Genomic DNA, 22,585 nt, shown 5'->3' with positions numbered 1-22,585 from the left:
TAATGTGTGCAATATCTAAACAAATTACCTGCCTAGTAATTACTTTTTAATACGTGAATAAAAGTTAACGAGTGAATGCAAGCACCCAAGGACAGATCGGGAAAACTTCCCATATTTTCGCTCCCAGGGTGCGTGCATTTTCCACTGCAATCCCATTCAAAAAAGTTTGCACAATGAATTAAACTAATTGCATGGTCCAAATTTGGGAGAAATTACTTCCTCAGAGATAACGCGGGAAGGACACAGAGCTAGGAACGCTGTTGCTATTGTGCTAGCTGACTCAAATAGCTTAATCACGGCTGCAGACGTGTATAAACAAAATGATTATAATGGGGCCCCCCCATTAATGTTCCTTAATATAATAACATTAATGTTGATATGACTAACGTGGCGCTGCGAACTCTGTACCATAATGCTCTATGTGAAGTTGGTTACCAAGATGGCACAAAAAATTACCCATGACCTACTACGGCTTTTCGCCGAGTGGACCATCTTGCTCTTGCTCTAGTATCTTTGGTTTGAACTGTTTTGAAATGCTTCCATTTGAATCAGTCCCGCAGCATTGAAGAAGAGTAATAAATTGTAATGTAACTACCAGCATCACTCCACTTTTATTTCTTAACAACGAGGACAAAAATCAACAAATAAAAGTCTCACTTCAGCAAAGTAAAGGCTAATCCCAGGGAATGCATGACCAGGTAACTGTGACAAAGTTTAATGGAAATTCAGCAAAGAGTGAACTGGAGCAGTCACACTTTTGACATATGTATGTATTTTTTAGTAATTATTTAATTAGCTGTTAGTTGATAAGCTATTCACAATTACAATTTACAGAAGCCAATTAACCTACAAATCTGTACGTCTTTGGAGTGTGGGAGGAAACCGGAGCACCCAAGAAAAACCCACACGATCACAGAGAGAATGTACAAACGCCGTACATACAGCACCAGGAGCATCCCGGGTCTCTGGCGCTGTGAAGCGGCCTTTTCACAGGGCGAGTTGACGCAAGATGTCACCAGAGTGAAGAGGTCGTGGTCCAGCACGAGTCTCGCACGATATAACGGGGGTAGATAAAGAGTTCCCACGGTACTCGGCATTTCTGCTATTTGTGCGAGTGACTTGTCCGTTTCCCGAGCATTCCCGTTAAATCTTGAATGAACATCGTGAACTACACGTGACACAAATGATGTAACTTTTTTTTTCACACACTATATATATCCTCCCTTGGTTGAATTGGCTCATTTGGAGACATATTTTACTGTGTATGTGGGAGACACAGATGGACTGAGCACAGTACCTCGGTCTTACTGTGTGTGGGAGAGGGGGAGAAAGAGACGTACACTCACAGAGGCTGAGTCTCTCAGCCTGTGTAAGAGGGAGGGAGAGAGAGAGAGAGGCACACACAAGGTGGATGTGAAATCTCACCTGCCTGTTTCAGTGACAGACACCCGCCGTCAGTAAATGAAGACACCCCCATCTGTCTCCCCCTCCTCTCCCTCGACTCCCCCACCTTTCTCTCCCAACTCCAGTCCCGTCCCGACCCCCTGGGAAACTGAATAGAGCAACAGTCAACTGCTGCCTGTGCGCTGATATGACAATAAAGGCTACTTCACTTTACTGAGTTAAAGAGTTCCCACGGTAGACTGTAAAACTTGGACCCTGGTTCTGGACTCCCCCAACACTGGAACCCTTCTTCAGACAGCCTAATCGGAATTGAGTCTGAAGATGTGTCTCGTCCCGAAACATCAGCTTTTTTTCTCCAGAGATGCTGCTTGACTCGCTGAGTTACTCCAGCTTTTTGTGTCTGTCTTCGGTTTAAACCAGCATGTGCAGTTCACTCCTTACACGGGTCTCTGTACAACATTGATTGGTAGCGTTCCGGACCCCTGGACCCGAGGACTCCGACCTGTATCTCTCAAAGAAGTACATGTGAAAAATTTCTCACGGACCATAAAAATGCGTAACCTTTCAGTAAAGTCCCTTTTAAAGTCCCTTTTAAAGATTATAGTTATTTTCTTGAATCTCATTAACATAACTCATGAATAAGTTGATGTCCATATGCGGATGCAAATCTTTATTTTTATTTATTTTTTAAATTCAATCCCACATAAGATAATTTTTACTTACCTTCTGTTCCCTCTGTCCAGCTTCCGGGTTCACCGTTCGCAGGAGTTCCCACGGTACCCGCAAGAGTTATTACGGATATCGCACTGGCCACTACGTTCATATAATGTTGCAATACTCAACCACAAGTGTACAAGTCAATCTTGGAGAAATTCAAACTTTCTTGAATTTTCTCCCGAGTGACCAAGTTACACGATGACCTGCCGTTAGCGCTACGGTGGTCCACGGTGGTCCACGAATGCCGCACTGTTATCACACGAGGTTCCCACGATGTTAAACTCCGGTTAACTCTTGCGTCAAGTCGCCCCGTGAAAAGGCCGCTTTAGGCTGGATCTTTACTGCTGTGCCACCATGCCACTCGAGTCTGTGTGGACATATTTCTGGGAATGAAGATTTAGAACTGGACATTGTAGAATCTTAGAGATTTATTTTTCTCTGCAAATAACATTGCAAACATCAATATTTGTAAACAGTGACAACAGCATCATTATAATTTAAGTTTCAATTAGCCCTTCATAAAGTAACAGAACACATAGCAAAAATAATATTTTACAGTTTTCTATTTAGCAGTAATTTACTTCAATTTGGATCCCTTTGTGCTATTTCACAAATAAATCAATTTACACAGTTACCGTATTTGCAGGACTCAAAATGCATTCTGTATCTCTGAATCTCTGAATGTATCTCTGAACATCATGGAATCATAAAGTTATGCAGCACAGAAACTGGCCCTTCGGCCCAATTTGCCCATGCCAGCCAACAGACCTCATCTACACTAGTTCCACCTGCCTGCGTTTGGCTAATATCCCTCTGAACCTATCCTATCCATGTACCTGTGTAAATGTTTCTCAAATGTTGCGATAACCCCTGCCTCGACTGCCTCAAAGACGTAGGCCATGTTTTGTCACAAGGATATGACATTTAAATCATCTGAACTGCTTTGAAATACTTTGGTAGACAAAAGTGCTGGAGAAACTCAGCGGGTGCGGCAGCATCTATGGAGCGAAGGAAATAGGCATTTTAATCAGTCTCGCAGCATTGAAGAAGAGTAACAAATTGTAATGTAACTACCAGCATCACTACACTTTTATTTCTTAATAACGAGAACAAAAATCAACAAATAAAAGTCTCACTTCAGCAAAGTGAAGGCTAATCCCAGGGAATGCATGACCAGGTAACAGTGACAAAGTTTAATGGAAACTCAGCAAAGAGTGAACTGGAGCAGTCACGTTTTTTACATATCTACGTATTTTATGTAACTATTTAATCAGCTGTTAATTGAAAAGCTATTCACAACTACAATTTTAGTTTGGAATGGTTTAAAAAGTCACCCTTTTTTGCTAACAACAATGCCAAGGTTTGTTCCTGGTTGGTAAATTAAGTGCTTTCAAATAACTAGTTGTATAACTTGATGAACACATTATAGACAATAGGCAATAGACAATAGGTGCAGGAGTAGGCCATTCGGCCCTTCGAACCAGCACCACCATTCAATGTGATCGTGGCTGATCATCCCCAATCAGTACCCCGTTCCTGCCTTCTCCCCATATCCCCTGACTCCGCTATCTTTAAGAGCCCTATCTAGTTCTCTCTCTTGAAAGTATCCAGAGAACCGGCCTCCACCGCCCTCTGAAGCAGAGAATTCCACAGACTCACAACTCTCTGTGTGAAAAAGTGTTTCCTCATCTCCGTTCTAATTGGCTTACCCCTTATTCTTAAACTGTGGCCCTTGGTTCTGGACTCCCCCAACATCGGGAACATGTTTTCTGCCTCCAGCGTGTTCAAACCCTTTATAATCTTATATGTTTCTATAGGAAACCCTCTCATCCTTCTAAATTCCAGAGTATTAAATTCCAGCTGCTCCATTCTCTCAGCATATGACAGTCCCGCCATCCCTGGAATTAACCTTGTAAACCTACGCTGCACTCCCTCAATAGGAAGAATGTCCTTCCTCAAATTAGGGGACGAAAACTGCACATAATACTCCAGGTATGGTCTCACCAGGGCCCTGTACAACTGTAGAAGGATCTCTTTGCTCTTATATCATATATCCCGGGAAGAAAAAAAATGGGCAGCAGAGACCCGGGTTCGAACCTGACTACGGGTGCTTGTCTGTACGGAGTTTCTATGTTCTCCTCGTGACCCGCATGGGTTTCCTCAGAGATCTTCGGATTCCTCCCATACTCCAAAGACATACAGACATACAGGACTCTCTCTAACTTCTACAGGTGCACAGTAGAGAGCATGCTGACTGGTTGCATCGTGGCTTGGTTCGGCAACTTGAGCACCCTGGAGAGGAAAAGAATACAAAAAGTAATAAACACTGCCCGGCCCATCATCAGCTCTGACCTCCCTACCATCGAGGGGATCTATCGCAGTCGTTGCCTCAAAAAGACTGGCAGTATCATCAAGGACCCACACCATCCTGGCCACAAACTAATCTACCCACTACATTCAGGTAGAAGGTACAGGAGCCTGAAGACTGCAACAACCAGGTTCAGGAATAGCTACTTCCCCACAGCCATCGGGCTATTAAACTTGGCTCGGACAAAACTCTGAACATTAATAGCCCATTATCTGTTATTTGCACATTATCAGTTTATTTATTCATGTGTGTATGTAATTATGTAATGGTATATGGACACACTGATCTGTTCTGTAGTCATACCTACTATGTTCTGTTGTGCTGAAGCAAAGCAAGAATTTCATTGTCCTATCAGGGACACATGACATTAAACTCTCTTGAATCTTGAATCTTGTATGTAGGTTAATTGGCTTGGTGTAAATGTAAAATTGTCCATAGTGTGGTTAGGGTGGTGTTAATGTGCGGGGATTGCTGGTCAGTGTGGACTCGGTGGGCCGAAGTGCCTGTTTCTGCGCTGTATCTCTAAACTATGAAAACAAATCCAAAATAATAGGAAGGATGTGGAGATTTAAGAAAAGGCACAGAGGTTTACCAGAACGGTGCCTAATATATGGGGTGTTAGCTACAGGGGGAAGTTGGACAGTCTTATATTGTTTTGCCTGTAATGCCAGAGGCTTTAGGGAGACCTGAGAGAAGTATATACAATTATGAGAGGCACGGGCAGAGTCGACAGTCAGAACTTTTTCTGCCCGGATGGGAAAATCAAATACTAGAGGACATACAGTAGTAGCCTGAAGGCGAGAGGGGAAAAGTTTAAAGGAGGTGTGCAGGGCAAGTTGTTTATACCGAGGGTGATGAGTGCCTGGAATGCACTGCACAGAGTGGTGGTTGAGGCAAATGTGGTAGAGGTATTTAAGAGTCTTTTGGTGGACATATGGCCATGCAGGGAATGGAGGGATATGGATTATGTGCAGGCAGATAAGAGTTGATCTTGGCATCATGTTTGGCACAGACATTGTGAACAGAAAGGCCTATTGTTGTGCTGCATTGTTCTATATCCTATGCACCTTTCAATTGGCCTTACAGCTAGATAGGTTGGTCATAAAAGCTTTCGGTACATTGGCCTTCATCAGTCAGGTAATTGAGTATAGAAGTTGGGATGTCATGTTGCAGTAATATAAGACGTTGGTGAGGCCACATTTAGAGTATTGTGTTTACTATTGTTCACCAAGAAGATTTACAAGGATGACACCAGGACTCGAGGGCCTGAGTAATAGATCTTCGGTTTCCTCCCACACTCCAAAGATGTACACGTTTGTAGGTCAATTGGCTTGGTAAATGTAAAAGATTGTCCCTAGTGGGTGTAGGATAGTGTTATTGTGCGGGGATCGCTGGTCAGCGTGGACCCATTGGGCCGAAGGGCCTGTTTCCACACTGTATCTCTAAACTAAAAGGTGTACATAATCATGAGAGGAATGGATCAGGTAAATGCACAATTTTGCCCAGAGTTGGGGGATCAAGAATCAGAAGACATAGGTTTAAGGTCAGGGGGGGGGGAAGATTTAATAGGAACCTGAGGGGTAACTTTGTGGTGGGTGTATGGAACGAGCTGCCGGAGGACATAGTTGAGGTAGGTGCTATCGTAACGTTTAAGAAACATTTAGACAGGTACATGGATAGTACAGGTTTAGAGTGATATGGGCCAAACGCAGGCAAGTGGGACTAGTGTAGATGGGGCATGTTGATCGGTGTGGGCAAGTTGGGCCGAAGAGCCTGTTTCCATGCTGTATGACTCTATGACTATGAATCTATGAATGATTGTGTAAGATCTTCCATGTAAGGTGTCCCACTTTAAACAATCAATACTCAGTTTTCAAAGCTGTCCGATGTTACCAGTTGTAAAGGGTTTTCACGAGCTGTGATTTTGTTCAGTGTTTATGGTTTGAATTTTGTATTCTCAAGAAGGGTCTCGACCCGAAACAGCACCCATTCCTTCCCTCCAGAGATGCTGCCAGTCCCACTGAGCTACTCCATCATTTTGTGTCTATCTTCTCTTTGGACCACTCTGCAGGCAAATTATGAAGCAAAATGAAATAATACAAAGTAACTGAAAATGCAGGTTGCGATTAAACTGTGTTCAGATGAGGTTCATAAAATTTATAGAAAGGTTGGCCGATGGATTTGAACACAAATAGGTAACAAAAGATGAGGTTAATTTCCTCCAGAACAGGCACAACGCTCCTAGAATACTGCCTTCCCAAGCATTACTTCACTTTACTGAATATAAAACAGATAATCAACCATTTCTTTCTATGCTCTGGCCTCTTTAGAGACCACAGATTGGAGAGGTCATGAATTGGTTTGATTTTGTTCTGCGGCGTTGCCTATAATTCCATAATTTGTAATCCCGCAAAGCCTGGATTAACTAGCGGAGGCATCTCAGTGGACCCATCCATCACCCCTCCATGTCCACTCATCCGCTCATAATGACCTGCAAGTGACCTTTATCTCTAATGAAATAGCAGTGGCTGTGAAGGTTCCACTCGAAGGGATTTAGGGGGAAATGATTTGGTCTGAAGCTTCCAGCAGTGTATTTAAGGTCAAAGTAAATCAGTTGAACACTTAATTGAGAAGGTTGTGCAAAAGCATACAAATACAAATTAACTTGCAGAATGGTTGGCCATCTACAGTTCCTTGTATCTACAGCTACTTTTATCCACTAGAATAATTGCTATTTCTATTTGTTTAGTTTAGTGTTAGTTTAGATTACAGCATGCAAACAGGCCCTTCGGCCCACCAAGTCCGCACCGACCAGTGATCCCTGCAAAATAACACTATCCTACACACACTAGGGACAATTTACACTTATACAAAGCAAATTAACCTACAAACCAGTACGTTTTTGGAGTGTGGGAGGAAGTCAAAGATCTTGGAGAAAACCCACGCAGGTCACCGGGAGAATGTACAAACTCCGCACCAAAGATACTAGAGGAACACACAGAAACACACACATACCGTTGCCCCACAACATTGATTAAACCAAAGATCATAGAATGCAAATGGCCAGAGACCTTTCCTTGTGCATTGTTGCTCACTTTATATGCAATTACCCTTTTTATTTTATTTTTTAAAAGAAGCACCTTATTTATTATAAACAAAGATCATAATGGTCTACCATAGAAGGCTAAGAGACCAAGATAAACACCTGCAAAATCCAAGGGACTGATGTGGGTTAAACCCCTCTAGTATCTTTGGATTAAACTGCGAGAGGCATAACGGAGGTCGGGGTCTTATTCCTAAAATGGCAGAAGTGACGTTCTTTTGCGTACTACACGTCAGTCCATTGGATTTTTTAGGAGTGGTCTATCTTGCTCCTCTAGTGTCTTTGCTCTGTACAGCCAAACGCACTATGATTGTACTCATGTATAGCAGAGTTTGAAGGGATAGCATGCAAAACAATGTCTCAGTTTCAGTTTAGTTTATTGTCACGTGTACTGAGGTACAGTGAAAAGCTTTTGATTTTGCTTTTCACTATTTCTGCACAGTAAATAACAATAAACTAAACTAAATTAAATAGAATGTTACATATATCAAGAAAGAATGTACATAGTAAATTATTTTGTTTTGAAAGGAGAAGACTGGGACCTTTCCCTGTGGTGTTTGTGTTTAATTACTAAGCAAGAAATTCAATCATCTTGTGTGTTTTTGTTTCCTCCAGACACATAGTGCATGTGGAACTGCTTGGGTAGCATTAATCTGTGTGCTGTAGTCGGCTGCCAGTTCCCTGTGATGGTATAACCAGGGGAATGTAATTAACAATGTAATGTGGTCAATGTACAGGCAGCCAGATCTTACCTGAAAGGCACCAGCCCTGTAACTGCCCCATTTACAGGAATCAGTAATTACGTAAAGCTGGATCAGACACCCAATTGGAGATGAAGCCTCACTTCATTCTCTTCTACTCACGCAATCCTTCAGCATTGTGTGTGACGTGGTGCCATGCAGCACGAAACAGGCCCTTCAGCTCATCTTGCCCAAGGACCTCCTCATATTTTGTTTGGGCATCTTACAACCCAGCATTATGAATTATAATTTCTCTAACTTCAAGTAACCCTTGCTTTCCGTCCCTCCCCCACCCTGGTTCTACTAGTTTCACTGTCCTACTGATTAATTTTACTGTTTGCCTGCCTTGTTGTCACCTTCCCCTCATCCAACAGTGAACCATTCTACATTTCTGCCACTTGTAGGGTGAAGGTGTCCGACAGGGCAGTGGGTGCACAGTTTAGGAGAAGGGGAAAATGTTGCAATCCATTATTAAAGGAATGGTGGTAGGCCACTTAGATAATAGTAATAGGATTGGGCAGAATCAACACGAATCTTCACCATTGACTACAATGATCTTCATTCAGTTGCACCTTTAGTTTAGTTTAGAGATGCAGCGCGGAAACAGGCCCTTCGGCCCACCGGGTCCGCACTGACCAGCGATCCCCGCACATTAACACTATCCTACACCCACTAGGGGACAATTTTTACATTTACCAAGCCCATTAACCTACAAACCTGTACATCTTTGGAGTGTGGGAGGAAACAGAAGATCTCGGAGAAAACCCACGCAGGTCACGGGGAGAACGTACAAACTTCGCACAGACAGCACCCATAGTCGGGATCGAACCCAGGTCTCCAGCCCTGCATTTGCTGTAAGGCAGCAACTCTACCGCTGCACCACAGTGACCTCCCCAGACCTATGTTGGTTCACTATCTCTCCCTGTGTCTCATACAAAGTGACATTAAATGCAGATAGCAGACAGTTAAGGGTGGCACAGTGGTGCAGCGGTAGTGTTGCTGCCTTACAGTTCTAGAGTCCCGGGTTCAATCCTGATGCTGTCTGTACGGAGTTTGTCTGTTCTCACTGTGACCACATGAATTTTCTCCAGGTGCTCCGGTTTCCTCCCACACTCCAAATATATAAGTTTTCCCTTGTTCTAGGATAGTGCTAGTGCATGGGGTAATGGTTGGTCAGCATGGACTCAGTGGGCCAAAGGGTCTGTTTCAGCGCTGTGTCTTTAAAATTTAAAGCCTAAAGTAAAGTATCGGTCAATAGAAAAGCCAAGGTAAAGTTTCAGGTTGACGGCCTCTCATCAGAATTTGGATAAAATTAATGTTTCTGATAAGTGATATCTGAGATAGACTTAAAGAAATGAGCATTAGTTCTTTATGAAGAATCCCCCTTGACTCTAGATGCTTGAGGGCAGACTGTCATCGAGGAGTATTGATTTTTTATTGATTGAAAGATGCAGCATGGAAAGATGTTCTTTGGCTTACTGAGTCCACATCGACCATCGATCACTCAATCACAATGGTTCCATGCTATGCCACCTTTGTATCCACTCCCTGCACGCTAAGGGCAATTTACAGAGGCCAATTTTACTGGGGACTACAAACCCACATGTCTTTGGGTTGTGGGAGGAAACCGGAGCATCTGGGGGAAGCCCACGAGGTCACAGGGAGAACATGCAAACTCCACGCAGCCAGGCGCGGACTCTGTGGGACAAAAGGCCTATTTCCGCTCTGTATCTCTACAGTCTAAAGTACAATGCCTCTACCAGTTGTACCATTGTGCCGCCTTTGGCCTTCCTTCCAAGGGGAAGGAAGATGCTTGCCACTTTTGTGGGCTGGAAGAGTCTGTGTTCCATGTGTGTGAGGCTGCAGCCCCTGTCCCATTACCTAAAGGGGCTGCTCCTTGCCTTCTGGGTGCATTTCACACCCACCATCCCCATCTTTGGACACCCTGTGCATAGGGGAGAAGGTAGGGCCGAGGATGTCTTGGTTGGGTTGCTCCTGGGCCTGGCCAAGCTGGCCATCCGTGAGTCACTGGTGCCAGGCGGAAGAGGGCTCTGCCCGAGCCGGCTGCCTGCCCCTTTTCCGGGGTTACGTCCGTGCCCGGGTGGCGTTAGAGAGTGACTACGTGCTGTCCATGGGCACCTTGGGGGATTTCCGGGACTGCTGGGCATCGCGGGGGGGGTTGAATGCATCCTTGACAAGGAGTGTAACATAGTTGTATAGCAGTTTATTTAGTATATTTGTTTGTCTTGTATTATGGTGGTGGGTTCTGTTTTGTTTTATTGTATTGTAAATATTATTTTTAAATATTCAATACATGTTTTGATTTTTTTTTAAAGGGAAGGGAGTGGGAGGAGACAGCACAAGGGAGAGTCTGGCTGTATTGAAGTGTACAGATGAATGCAAGGATCAACACAGACAGTAGATCTGCCTGATGAGCAATGCAGGAAAATGACAGAACTGCACAAAGAAGGTTATGTCCGTGCCCGGGCGATTTTGAACAGGGAGTACACGCTGTCCACAGGCTCCATGGGAGATTTCCGGGACTGTTGGGCACCACGTGGGGTGGAGGATATCCTCATTAACGATGGGGAAATAGTGATATAATATTTAAGAATATTTGTTTATTTTGTATTATGGTGGTGGGTTTGTTTGTATTTTTCTGTGTATTTTTGTAAATTGTGAATTAAAATTATTTTTTGGTAAAAAATAAATTTAAAAAAAAGAAAGAAGATTCTAGAGGCTCAGCATAGTCAGAGGACTGGGGTCAAGTGTCAACAACTTACACCAGTTTCTCAATGAAGGGATTTGCAATTTATCTTGCATTTCCTTAAAATGATCCTCTTTAAATTTAATATTCTCACAGCTTTTAACTTAAGCATTTTTTCCCCATTGCTCTGCAAGTCCTGATTACTTAAAGCCAATGCTTTTCTCAGTTTTTGTATGTTATTAGTATGGGGTAAATCCAAAATGTAATGTTAGTTTTTTTTGTGCACCCAAACACACCAAAAGTTGTTGTGCTATCGGTGATCTCAACTCACTGAGTCAAAGAGTCGTAGAGTGATATAGTATGGAAACAGGCTCTTCGGCCCAACTTGTCCACACTGGCCAACATGAAACGAGGGACAGGGACTATCCCAATGTGTAAGAAATAGTTACACAGGTACATGGATACATGATACATGGGCATGAACGACAGGTGTTACGGAAGGCAACATATTCCAGAATGAAGGTTATAATCGAGAGACAGAGGGAATGTGAGAGAGAGATAGAGAGAGTGTGTGAGAGGGTGGGTGTGAGACAGATAGAGAGGGAGAGAGAGGGAGTGAGACAGAGAGAGTGCTAGAGAGAGAGAGGGAGAGAGAGAGGGAGTGAGACAGAGAGTGCAAGAGAGAGAGCGAGAGAGAGGGTGTGAGAGAGAGACAGGTACATGGATAGGACAGACTTGGAGGGATATGGGTGAAACGCGGGTAGGTAGGACTAGTATAGCTGGGACATGTTGGCCGGAGTGGGCAAGTTGGGCCTGTGTATGTGCTGTGTGACTCTATGCCTCCATGATGAGAAGGCCGTGAGATGAGCTATATAAACAACCTCCCCGTGCGAACTTGCTGGTCTCTGCAGCAGCATTCCTTTAACGAGGTCATAACTCACCTCGCCATAGCAGCTCCTACACCAGATAGATCAGCTCCCTGCATGTTTGCCCATCAGCCTAAGTTTGTAATCTGTGTCTCCATCATCCCACCCTTGGACGGCTGTCATTAGGCCCTGCCTGACGACACACCCTTGCAATGAGACAGTTTAAAGAGCAGCTCGAGTGGTGCACAATGTTCAGTACCAGGGTCAGGGCCAAGAGATGGCCTGTGCGGCTGCCAGCAAGCAGAACTCTATTATCTGGCTAAACTGTAGCACTCATTATGCTCCGTTGTGCTGTAATTTGGACCCATTCAAGCTGTCTCTATCCCTTCCCTCCACAATTCATAAGCCATAAATCAGTTGAGCAATGGTTCGTCCCATATGGCCGAGTTACCCTAGGTGAGGTGGAAGTATGAAGAAAATGAATGAGGCGTGAAGAGCAGAGTCTGGGCGAATATCAAGCAGCCACCTCATTACTCAGTGCCAAGCCGCGGGGCCTGATGGGGAGCTTCCCAGATGAGTTGGGCTTTGCAGCCATTAGTTTGCGATTTGTTCTCGTTCCAAGTCTGTTACACACAGTGAACTGAAGGCAGGACCAGGTTGTTTACACGGCCGCTTGCAAGGCTGGCAGTGTCTGATAGTCAAGAGTCAGGAGTGTTTTATTGTCGCATGTCTCAGATAGAACAATGAAATTCTTACTTGCAGCAGCACAACATAACAGTTGTCTATGACAAAATGTGTAGGAAGGAACTGCAGACTGAAGAAGGGCCTCGACCCAAAACGTCACCCATTCCTTCTCTCCAGAGTTGCATGCCTGCATTTACTGAGTTACTCCAGCATTTTGTGGTGTCTGATAAAAACTGGTTGTAAAACCTTCAGGCACCAGGGCAACAGAATGTTCTGTGTATCTATGGATTATGTACCCTCATCATGTACCTATACACTGTAAATGGCCCGACTGTAATCACGTATTGTCTTACTGCTGACTGCACAGCACACAACAAAAGCTTTTCACTGTACCTCAGTACACGTGACAATAAACTAAACTAAACTACAATGTTCTTAACAATGTCAAAAATTAAACAGGATTCACCTTCAGAGAAGAATATAATGTGAACTTAATGCTATTGGAATTATATTATTCTATTTTTATTTATTTTTTTATAATGAATAGAATATTAGAATAATATTATTCTATTTTTAGTATTATTTTATGATATATTTATATATTATATTTTTATTTTATAATGCATAATATAAACTTAATCCAAGGGCTGGATTGATTTCTACATTCAATAGACTGCATGGTGTAAATTTGCTGGACATACAGTAGGTTTTGTTGTGGGCTACAGCCTATATCTTTCCTCATGGATGAAATTAAAATTCAGTACCGCTTGCATAAATGCTGTAAAATCAAATGTGAAATTAGTTCAATATTTCAGGATAACTACAATAAACTATGTGTAAAGGCCAACGCCAGTTAAAATGGACCAGTTTGTGCTTTCTTGAAAGATAATAGCAGATAGCTGGCCAACTCAGAAATATAACGAAGGGATTTGAGATAAGAACCAGGTATTTTAAGATGGAATATCAAAATTAACGCATACGTTTAGGCGTTAACTGCAGATTAACTGAAAATGAGTCACTGCACTTGTGATATTCTCTTTCAGGTATCTTATTCAATGCTTAATTAAAAGAATAATGTGCTGCTGGCACAAAGTTGTAATTTGAAACGGGAAGAGAATTGAATGAATTCACTTCTGTCATTACTCCTGAATGGTTATGCAACTCGTCTCACTTGCAAAATATGTTGTAGATTAATTTGCAGCTCCACATAAAATCAGTTATGACTCCTGTATTTATTTACAGATTGGAGCATCATATATTTTTCAATGCAAGCATTCAACCCGACACGTTTGCAACTGTTAGACGTTAGTCTGAAGAATGAGGGGGAACCTCATTGAAACGTACAGAATAGTGAAAGGCTTGAATAGAGTGGATGTGGAGAAGATGTTTCCACTAGTAGGAGAGTCTAGGACTAGAGGTCATAGCCTCAGAATTAAAGGACATTCTAATCGGAAAGGAGTTGAGGAGGAATTTCTTTAGTCAGAGGATGGTGAATCTGTGGAATTCTTTGTCACAGAAGGCTGTGGAGGCCACGTTGATGGATATTTTTAAGGCAGAGATAGATAGATTCTTGATTAGTACAGGTGTCAGATGTTATGGAGAGAAGGCAGGAGAATGGGGTTGAGAGGGAGAGAGAGATCAGCCATGATTGAATGGCAGAGTAGACTTGATTTGCCAAATGGCCTAATTCTGCACCAATCACTTATGATCTTATGAACTGCATTCGAATCTTAAGGCATTCAGGATTTGCCAACATTTGGCATGACAGCTCAGTCTTGGAATGTCATGGAAGGTTACCCCAAACTGAATCTGCTTGCAAACAACAACGTGACTTGCCTTCTGAAGTGCAGGAGACTAAATCTCTTTTCATATTTTATTCTTGTGTAAATAAAAACCTCTGTTGTCTCGTCACGCAAAGTAGAAATGAATACGACTTTGGTGCAGGGAGGGAGCAGAGGATGTGGATTCAAGTTCAAGTGAGTTTATTGTCATGTGTCTCTGTATAGGACAATGAAATTCTTGCTTTGCTTAAGCACACAGAAAATAGTAGGCATTTACTACAAAACAGATAAATGTGTCCATATACCATGATATAATATATATACACACATGAATAAATAAACTGGTAAAGTGCAAATAACAGAAAGTGGTTATTAATAATCAGAGTTTTGTCCGAGCCAGGTTTAATAGCCTGATGGCTGTGGGGAAGTAGCTATTCGGGCTTTGGTTTTGATTCTTTTAACATGCCATGAATTTGAGGCCTTTCATATTGTACTAGGCGTTTGTGTACCTTACTGTGTTCACTGATGCAACCACAAATCAAGCAGACAAATCAATAACCCCACTCTCACCATCGACGGCACCACTGTCTCCCCATCTCCCCAGGCCCGCAACCTTGGAGTGATCTTTGATTCCACCCTCTCCCTTGAGCCTCACATCCGCCATGTCATTAAAACCTCCTTCTTTCATCTCCGCAACATCGCAAACTCAGACCCTCTCTCACACATCCCGCTGCTGAAAGACTCATCCATGCCTTCATCTCCTCCCGACTGGACTACTGCAACTCACTTCTCCTTGGCATCAGCTCCACCTACATCAACCGGCTCCAACTGGTCCAGAACGCAGCCGCCCGACTCATCACCCACACCAAATCCTGACATCACATCACTCCAGTCCTCAAACAACTTCACTGGCTTCCCATCTCCCTCCGGATCAACTACAATATCCTGATCCTCACCTACAAAGCCCTCCACCATCTGGCCCCCCCCATATTTCACTGACCTCCTCTCCCCCTACCAACCCTCACGGTCCCTCAGATCCACATCAGCCGGTCTCCTCTCCATCCACAAGTCCAACCTCCGCAATTTTGGGGACAGAGCCTACTCCAGGGCAGCTCCCAGGCTCTGGAACTCCCTCCCCCAACTGATCCGCAATTCCGTGTCCCTCACCATCTTCCAGTCCCGCCTCAAGACCCATCTCTTCACCTCTGCCTATCCTTAGCCCCACGTCCCCCTCCCTTTTCATCTGTGCATTAATTGCCTCATATTGTGTTTTGTATTGAATTATGTCTTTACTTTGTGTACTAGTCATATCTCTACTATTTATTTCATTCCCCTTACATGTTTTTCCTCTACCTGCTAAATTTTTGTAAGTTGTCCTTGAGACTCTTGAAAGGCGCCCATAAATAAAATTTATTATTATTATTATTATTAGACCTCACAGTTCAAATGGGAGCCAGCCATTCTGGATTCATAACTTCTTTTGATTGTACATCTTCACATGTTTCACTTGGATCGATTCTTTGCCTCGAGGAAGCTCACTCCTATCTCACAGGAAGATGAACAGCCGGCCTTTGACACTGAGCCGTGCAGCAAACTATTAGAAGAGTTACATAGAAAGATAGAAACAGGGAAAATAGGTGCAGGAGTAGGCCATTCGACCCTTCGAGCCAGCACCACCATTCAATATGATCATGGCTGATCATCCAAATTCAGTACCCCATTCCTGCTTTCTCCCCATATCCCTTGATTCCATTAGCTCTAAGATCTGAATCTAACTCTCTCTTGAAACCATTCAATGAATTTGCCTCCACTGCTTTCTGTGGCAGGGAATTCCACAGATTCACAACTCTCTGGGTGAAAAAGTTTTTCGTCATCTCAGACCTAAATGGCGAACCCCATATTCTTAAACTGTGACCCCTGGTTCTGGACTCCCTCAACATCGGGAACATTTTTCCTGCATCTAGCCTGTCCAATCCCTTCAAAATTGTATATGTTTCTATAAGATCGCCTCTCATCCTTCTAAATTCCAGTTAACTGCAAACCTGGTGGGAAAGGCACATTTGAAGGAGTAAAATAAAGGTGAAGAAATGAAGGGCCAGGCATCTACGATAATTTGAGGGGAAATCAATGATGTATAAGAGGACAAAGAGGAGAACCACAGAGACTCAGAAGAATTATAAAGCAAAATGTTAATGTATGAGAAGGATTCAGAGGGCAAGGGTGAGTTGGTTTAGTTTAGAGATACAGGATGCAAATAGTCCCTCCATCCCACCAATTCCATGTCGAGTATTGACTATTGATCAGAATATCACCAGTTGGTTTGGAGAAATGTGGAGGGGAGAAGGTGGAGAGATCGGAAGGGATGATTCGCATAATTATAGAGGGGAAGAGTTACAGAGATCGGGAGAGATGATTTACAGAGTTATCGAGGGGAAGGGTTACAGAGATTGGTGGGTGAGATTTGGAGATTTATAGAGAGCAGAGGTTAGACAGATCAGGAGAGGTGATTTGGAGATTTACCAGCGGAGAGAGGTTGCAGGGATCAGAATCAGCGATTTGGAGAATTGTAGAGGGCACAAATATTGGGAGGGGTGATTTCAACATGTGATAGAGCGGTAGCTGGGACTTGTTGTATATTCAGTTACAAGGCTCAATTTAAGTTTGTTCAGTTTATTGTCATATGCACAAATACAGTTAGGCACAGGTGCAGTGAAATTCTTCTTTAGTTTAGTTTAGTTTAGAGATGCAGCACGGAAACAGGCCCTTCGGCCCACCGAGTTCTCGCAGGCCAGCGATCCCTGTGCACTAACACTGTCCTACACACAACAGGGACAAGTTACAATTTTACCAAGCCAATTAGCCTGCAACCTATAAGCCTTTGGAGTGTGGGAGGAAACCGAAGATCCCGGTGTAAACCCACACAGGTCACAGGGAGAACGTACAAACTCCATACAGACATCACCCTTTGTCAGGATGGAACCTGGGTCTCTGGCGCTGTAAGGCTGCAACTCTACCACTGCACCACCCATACTGTTGCACCTTGTATTCAACATTTTCTCCTATTATTCTTCTACTCTTATCTTTTTGGTTCCCACTCCTATTTTTGGTGTAGAGTTACCATATCCACTTCCTGTTTGATGACAGATGCAAGGCTTTCAGCCTGTACCCTGTCTCAACGTGACGATTATCCTCTGGGTACACCCGCGTTTGACCCCAACTGTCTGTATGGAGTTTGCACGTTCTCCCTGTGACAGCGGGGTTTCCTTCCTTCCACACTCCAAAGACGTGCAGGTTTGGCTTCTGAAAATTGCCCCTAGTGTGTAGGAGCTGAAAGTGGAATAACATAGAAATAGTGTGTATGGGTGATCGATGGTCAGTGTGGGCTGAAGTTGCTTATTACCATCGGAGATAGAAACAAAGCACTGCAGTAATTCAGTGGGTCAGGCAGCATCACTGGAGAAAAGGACCAGGTGACGTTTTGGGTCGGAGCATCTCTTCCATTGAAGATAGGCACAAAGTTCTGGAGCAACTCAGCGGTTCAGGCAGCATCTCTTGAGGCTGAATATAGACACATAGACTCATATTTTGCTTGGTCAGCTTGCAGCCCAGTGGTATGAATATCGATTTCTCTAACTTCTGGTAGCCCTGGCATTCCCTCTCTATCCCTCCCCCACCCAAGTCGCACCAGCTTCTTGTTCTCACCCAACTAACAGCTAACAATGGCCCGTTTCCTTTATCATTGTTACTTTATTGCATATCTTTCATTCACTGTTCTTTATCTCCCCACATCATCGTCTATATCTCTTGTTTCCCTTATCCTAACCAGTCTGAAGAAGGGTCTCGACCCGAAACATCACCTGGTCCTTCCCTCCAGAGATGCTGCCTGTTACTCCAGCTTTTTGTGTCTATCTTCGGTTTAAACCAGCATCTGCAGATTTTTCCTACACGTAGACACAAAGCGCTGGACTGAAGATAGACACAAGGTGCCGATTTCCACGCTGTATATCTAAACTAAACTAAACTAGTGGAAAACTTGCTCTGGGATTATTTTGTGTGACTCATGTATGCCCATTTGAGGGTGCTGGCCACACATTGTTTGTTCTGCTTACCTGCGAGCTTTCAGCTATCGATCAAGTAAGCATTCAGCTGCCAACGATCTGTCATGGACCGACTATGTTGAAGTTATAGCGACAGAAGGCACACCAACACCTCCACTTCCTCAGGAGACTGAGGTAATACGGCACGTCTCCAAAGACTCTTACAAAATTCTACAGATGCCCCGTAGAAAGCGTACCGTCTGGTTGCATCACAGCTTGGTTTGGGAACAAAGACCGCAAGGAATTGCAGAGAGTTGTGGATGTAGCCCCATCCATCACACAGAACAGACTACCCACCGCTGACTCCATCGACACTTCACGCTGCCTCGGTGAAGCAGCCAACATAATCAAAGACTTGTCCCAAATTGGTAATGCCTTCCTTTCCCAGCTCCCATCAGGTAGAAGATACAGAAGCTTGAAAATGCGTGTCACCAGACTCAGGAATAGATTCTTCCACTCTGTTATCAGGCTTCTGAACGGTCCTTCCATAAGCTGAGATATTGTCCAATTCACCTCTACCCCATTGTAGACATTGGGCTTTGTCTAAGGAACTGGTGCACTACAATATATTTTATTCACATCAAGCCCCTCAGATTCCACAACTCACCGACACACTTAGGAACATTTTACAGCAGACAACTAAATTACCAACCTGCACATCTTTGGGATGTGGGACATATCCCACGCACTAAGCCAAGGGAAAGTAAAACATGGTCTGGACTTGGCGGTGGCAGTAGCTCCAAGGGTCTACCGGAAAGGACAGCAGAACACTCGCTGAGGTTTAGAAGGATGAGGGGGTACCTCATTGAAACTTAGTGAATAGTGAAGGCCTTATTGAGTGGATGTGGAGAGGATGTTTGCGCTATGGGAGAGTCTAGGACCAAAAGCCTGTCAATCCCTGCTTTAATAGTACCCACTGACTTGGCCACCACAGCCTTCTGTGGCAAAGAATTCCACAGATTCACCACCCTCCGATTAACCTGGGAGACCACACCTGGAGTATTGTGTGCGGTTTTGGTCTCAAATTTGAGGAAGGACATCCTTGCTATTGAGGGAGTGCAGTGTAGATTCACAAGGTTAATTCTCAGGATGGCGGGACTGTCATTTGTTGAGAGAATGGTGCGACTGGGCTTGTATACACTGTAATTTAGAAGGATGAGAGGGGATCTCATTGAAACATGTAAGATTATTATAGGATTGGACACGCTAGAGGCAGGAAACATGTTCCCATTGTTGGGGGAGTTCTGAACCAGGGGTCACAGTTTAAGAATAAGGGGTAGGCCATTTAGAACAGAGATGAGGAAACACTTTTTCACCCAGAGAGTTGTGAATCTGTGGAATTCTCTGCCCCAGAAGACAGCGGAGGCCAATTCTCTGGATACTTTCAAGAGAGAGTTAGGTAGCGCTCTTAAAGATGGTGGAGTCAAGGGATATGGGGAGAAGGCAGGAACGGGGTACTGATTGTGGAACAGCCATGATCACATTGAATGGCGATGCTGGCCAAATGGCCTACTCCTGCACAATAGACCATAGACAATAGACAATAAGACCATAGGTGCAGGAGTAGGCCATTTGGCCCTTCGAGCCAGCACTGCCATTTAATGTGATCATGGCTGATCATCCCCAATCAGTACCCCGTTCCCGCCTTCTCCCCATATCCCCAGACTCCACTATTTTTAAGAGCTTTATCTAACTCTCTCTTGAAGGCATCCAGAGAACCAGCCTCCACCGCCCTCCGAGGCAGAGAATTCCACAGACTAAATCCCCCACAGTCACAGGAAGAATGTGCAAACTTCACACACAAAGCACTGGAGATGAGTGGGCATCCCGGTGGTGCAGCAATAGAACTACTGCCTTACAGCACTAGAGACCCAGCTTCGATCCTGACTATGGGTGCTTGTCTGTAAGGAGTTTAGTTTAGTTTAGTTTACAGCGCGGAAGCAGGTCCTTCGGCTAAATGAGTCCACGCCGACCAGTGAACCCCGCACATTAACGCTATCCTAAAGATTAGTTTAGAGATACAGCGCGGAAGATGCCTTTCGGCCCACCAAGCCTGACCAGCGATCCCTGCACACCAACACCATCACCATCCTACACACACTAGGAACAATTTACACTTATACCAAGCCAATTAACTTACAAACCTGTACGTCTTTGGAGTGTGGGAGGAGACCGAAGATCCAGTTTAAATTCCATTTGGAATATTTTGGAGGACCAAGAAACCAAGAACCAAGAATCTCACAGCAAACCCCACGCAGGTCACGGGGAGAACGTACAAACTCCATACAGACAGCGCCCATAGTTGGGATCGAACCCGGGTCTCTGGCTCTGTAAGAGAGTAACTGTCCCCCTGCGCGATCGTGCTACCCGAGTATTTAGGTATGATTGTGCCGATGTTTAGTAGGATTTTTACTGAATGGTATATTCATGTATAGTCTTTTCTTTGACTTGACAGAATGCAAACAAAAGCTTTTCACTCTATCTCGGTACACGTGACAATAATAAACTAAACTAAACTAAACAAGGAATTTGCCTGTACCTAGTTCCATGTCACAATGATAAACTAAACAAGGAATATCACTGTAATTAGACACAATAAGCTGGAGTAACTCAGTGGGTCAGGCAGCATCTCTGGAGAGAAAGAATGGGCGACGTTTCGGGTCGAGACCCTTCTTCAGACTGGTCAATATCACTGCACCTAGTTCCATGTGACAATTATAAACTAAACTAAACTAAACAATGAATATCACTGTACCCAGGTACATGTGGCAATGAAGTATCATTGAACCATTGAACCATTGAATTGGCCTCAGAGTGGCTGAGTAATTGCGTGTAGCAGCTACTTCAGAACACCATACAGATAAAGCCAGCCAAGTCACTCTTCATTTGCTGGATAACAGTTTCCGACACAGTGCTGACACGCAGAGTGCAGTCAGACGTGAGAAGACCTTCTCACAGAGAGCTGGGAATCTGTGTATAACCCAGAAGAATTGTCGCTCGGACTGGAGAGTTGTGGTCAACCTGTTTACAGGAAAGATGCTGTTAAACCGGAGAGGGTACAGCGAGGATTTACTTGGATGTTGCCAGGATTCGAGGGCCTGAGCTATGGGGAGAGTTTGGACAGGCTAACCCTTTATTCCATGGAGTGCAGGAGGATGAAGGGTGATGTTATCGACATGTGCAATATCATGAGGGGAATAGATCGGGTAAATCCATCGAGTATTTTAAGGGCATCAAGACCCAGAGGACGAAGGTTTAAGGTGAGGGGGGAAAGATTTAAAAGGAACCTGAGGGAAACATTTTTACACAAAGGGTGGTAGGTGTATGGAACTGGTTGCCAAAGAAGGTCGTTGAGACAGGTACTATTGCAATGTTTAAGTAACATTTGGACAGGTATGTGGAGAGGAAAGGTTTGGCGTTACACTGGCCAAACGCAGGCAGGTGGGACTTGCATAGGTAGGGCAAGTTGGTCGGTGTGGGCAAGTTGGGTCGAAGTGCCTGTTTCCACGCTGTATCACTCTATGACTAGTCAGGCAAAAGCCTAAAATAAGCACACATGCAGAATCCTACATTTCAGCCAGAATTGAAGGCTCAGATATTGTGGATCCATTCAAAATCCATTCCGATTTCCTGTCGGAGTGACTGATAGATGGTGGCATCGTGATCAAAGGTCATGAATAGAGTGACACTGGACTGGAAGTCCTTGCAATTTACTCTGGACCCCATCAAGACTTATGTCATCAGATCCATAGATCATTAGACCATGACATAGGAACAGAATTAGGCCATTTGGCCTAACAAGGCAACTCCACAATTCAATCATGGCTGATCGATTGTTCCCTCTCAATCCCATTCTCCTGCCTTTGCCCTATAATTTTTGACACCCTTTTATTAAAGGGCGCTCTTTTAGAAAGGAGGTGTGGAGGAACTTCTTTAGACAGAGGGTAGTTAATCTGTGGAAGTCATTGGAGACAAAGTCAGTCGATATTTTTAAGGCAGAGATAGACAAATTCTTGATTAGAACCGATGTCAAAGGTTATGGGGAGAAGGCAGGAAAAAGGGATTAGGAGGCAGAGATCAGCCCCGATTGAATGGCGGACTCGATGGGCCGAATGGCC

The 22,585-nt window shown here is 44.0% G+C and overlaps 1 long non-coding RNA gene across 1 annotated transcript; it reads left to right on the top strand.

Annotated features, from left to right (window-relative positions):
• The first annotated feature begins 5,985 nt into the window (after positions 1–5,985).
• Positions 5,986–21,777, top strand: LOC116970704. The gene is made up of 3 exons (XR_004411278.1): positions 5,986–5,996; positions 12,139–12,143; positions 21,697–21,777. It is a non-coding gene; the product is annotated as an uncharacterized LOC116970704 (long non-coding RNA).
• The last annotated feature ends 808 nt before the right edge of the window (positions 21,778–22,585 follow it).

The sequence above is a fragment of the Amblyraja radiata genome, chromosome 3, assembly GCF_010909765.2.
Source record: "Amblyraja radiata isolate CabotCenter1 chromosome 3, sAmbRad1.1.pri, whole genome shotgun sequence".
Classification (NCBI taxonomy): domain Eukaryota; kingdom Metazoa; phylum Chordata; class Chondrichthyes; order Rajiformes; family Rajidae; genus Amblyraja; species Amblyraja radiata.
This window is presented reverse-complemented; position numbering and strand designations above follow the sequence as displayed.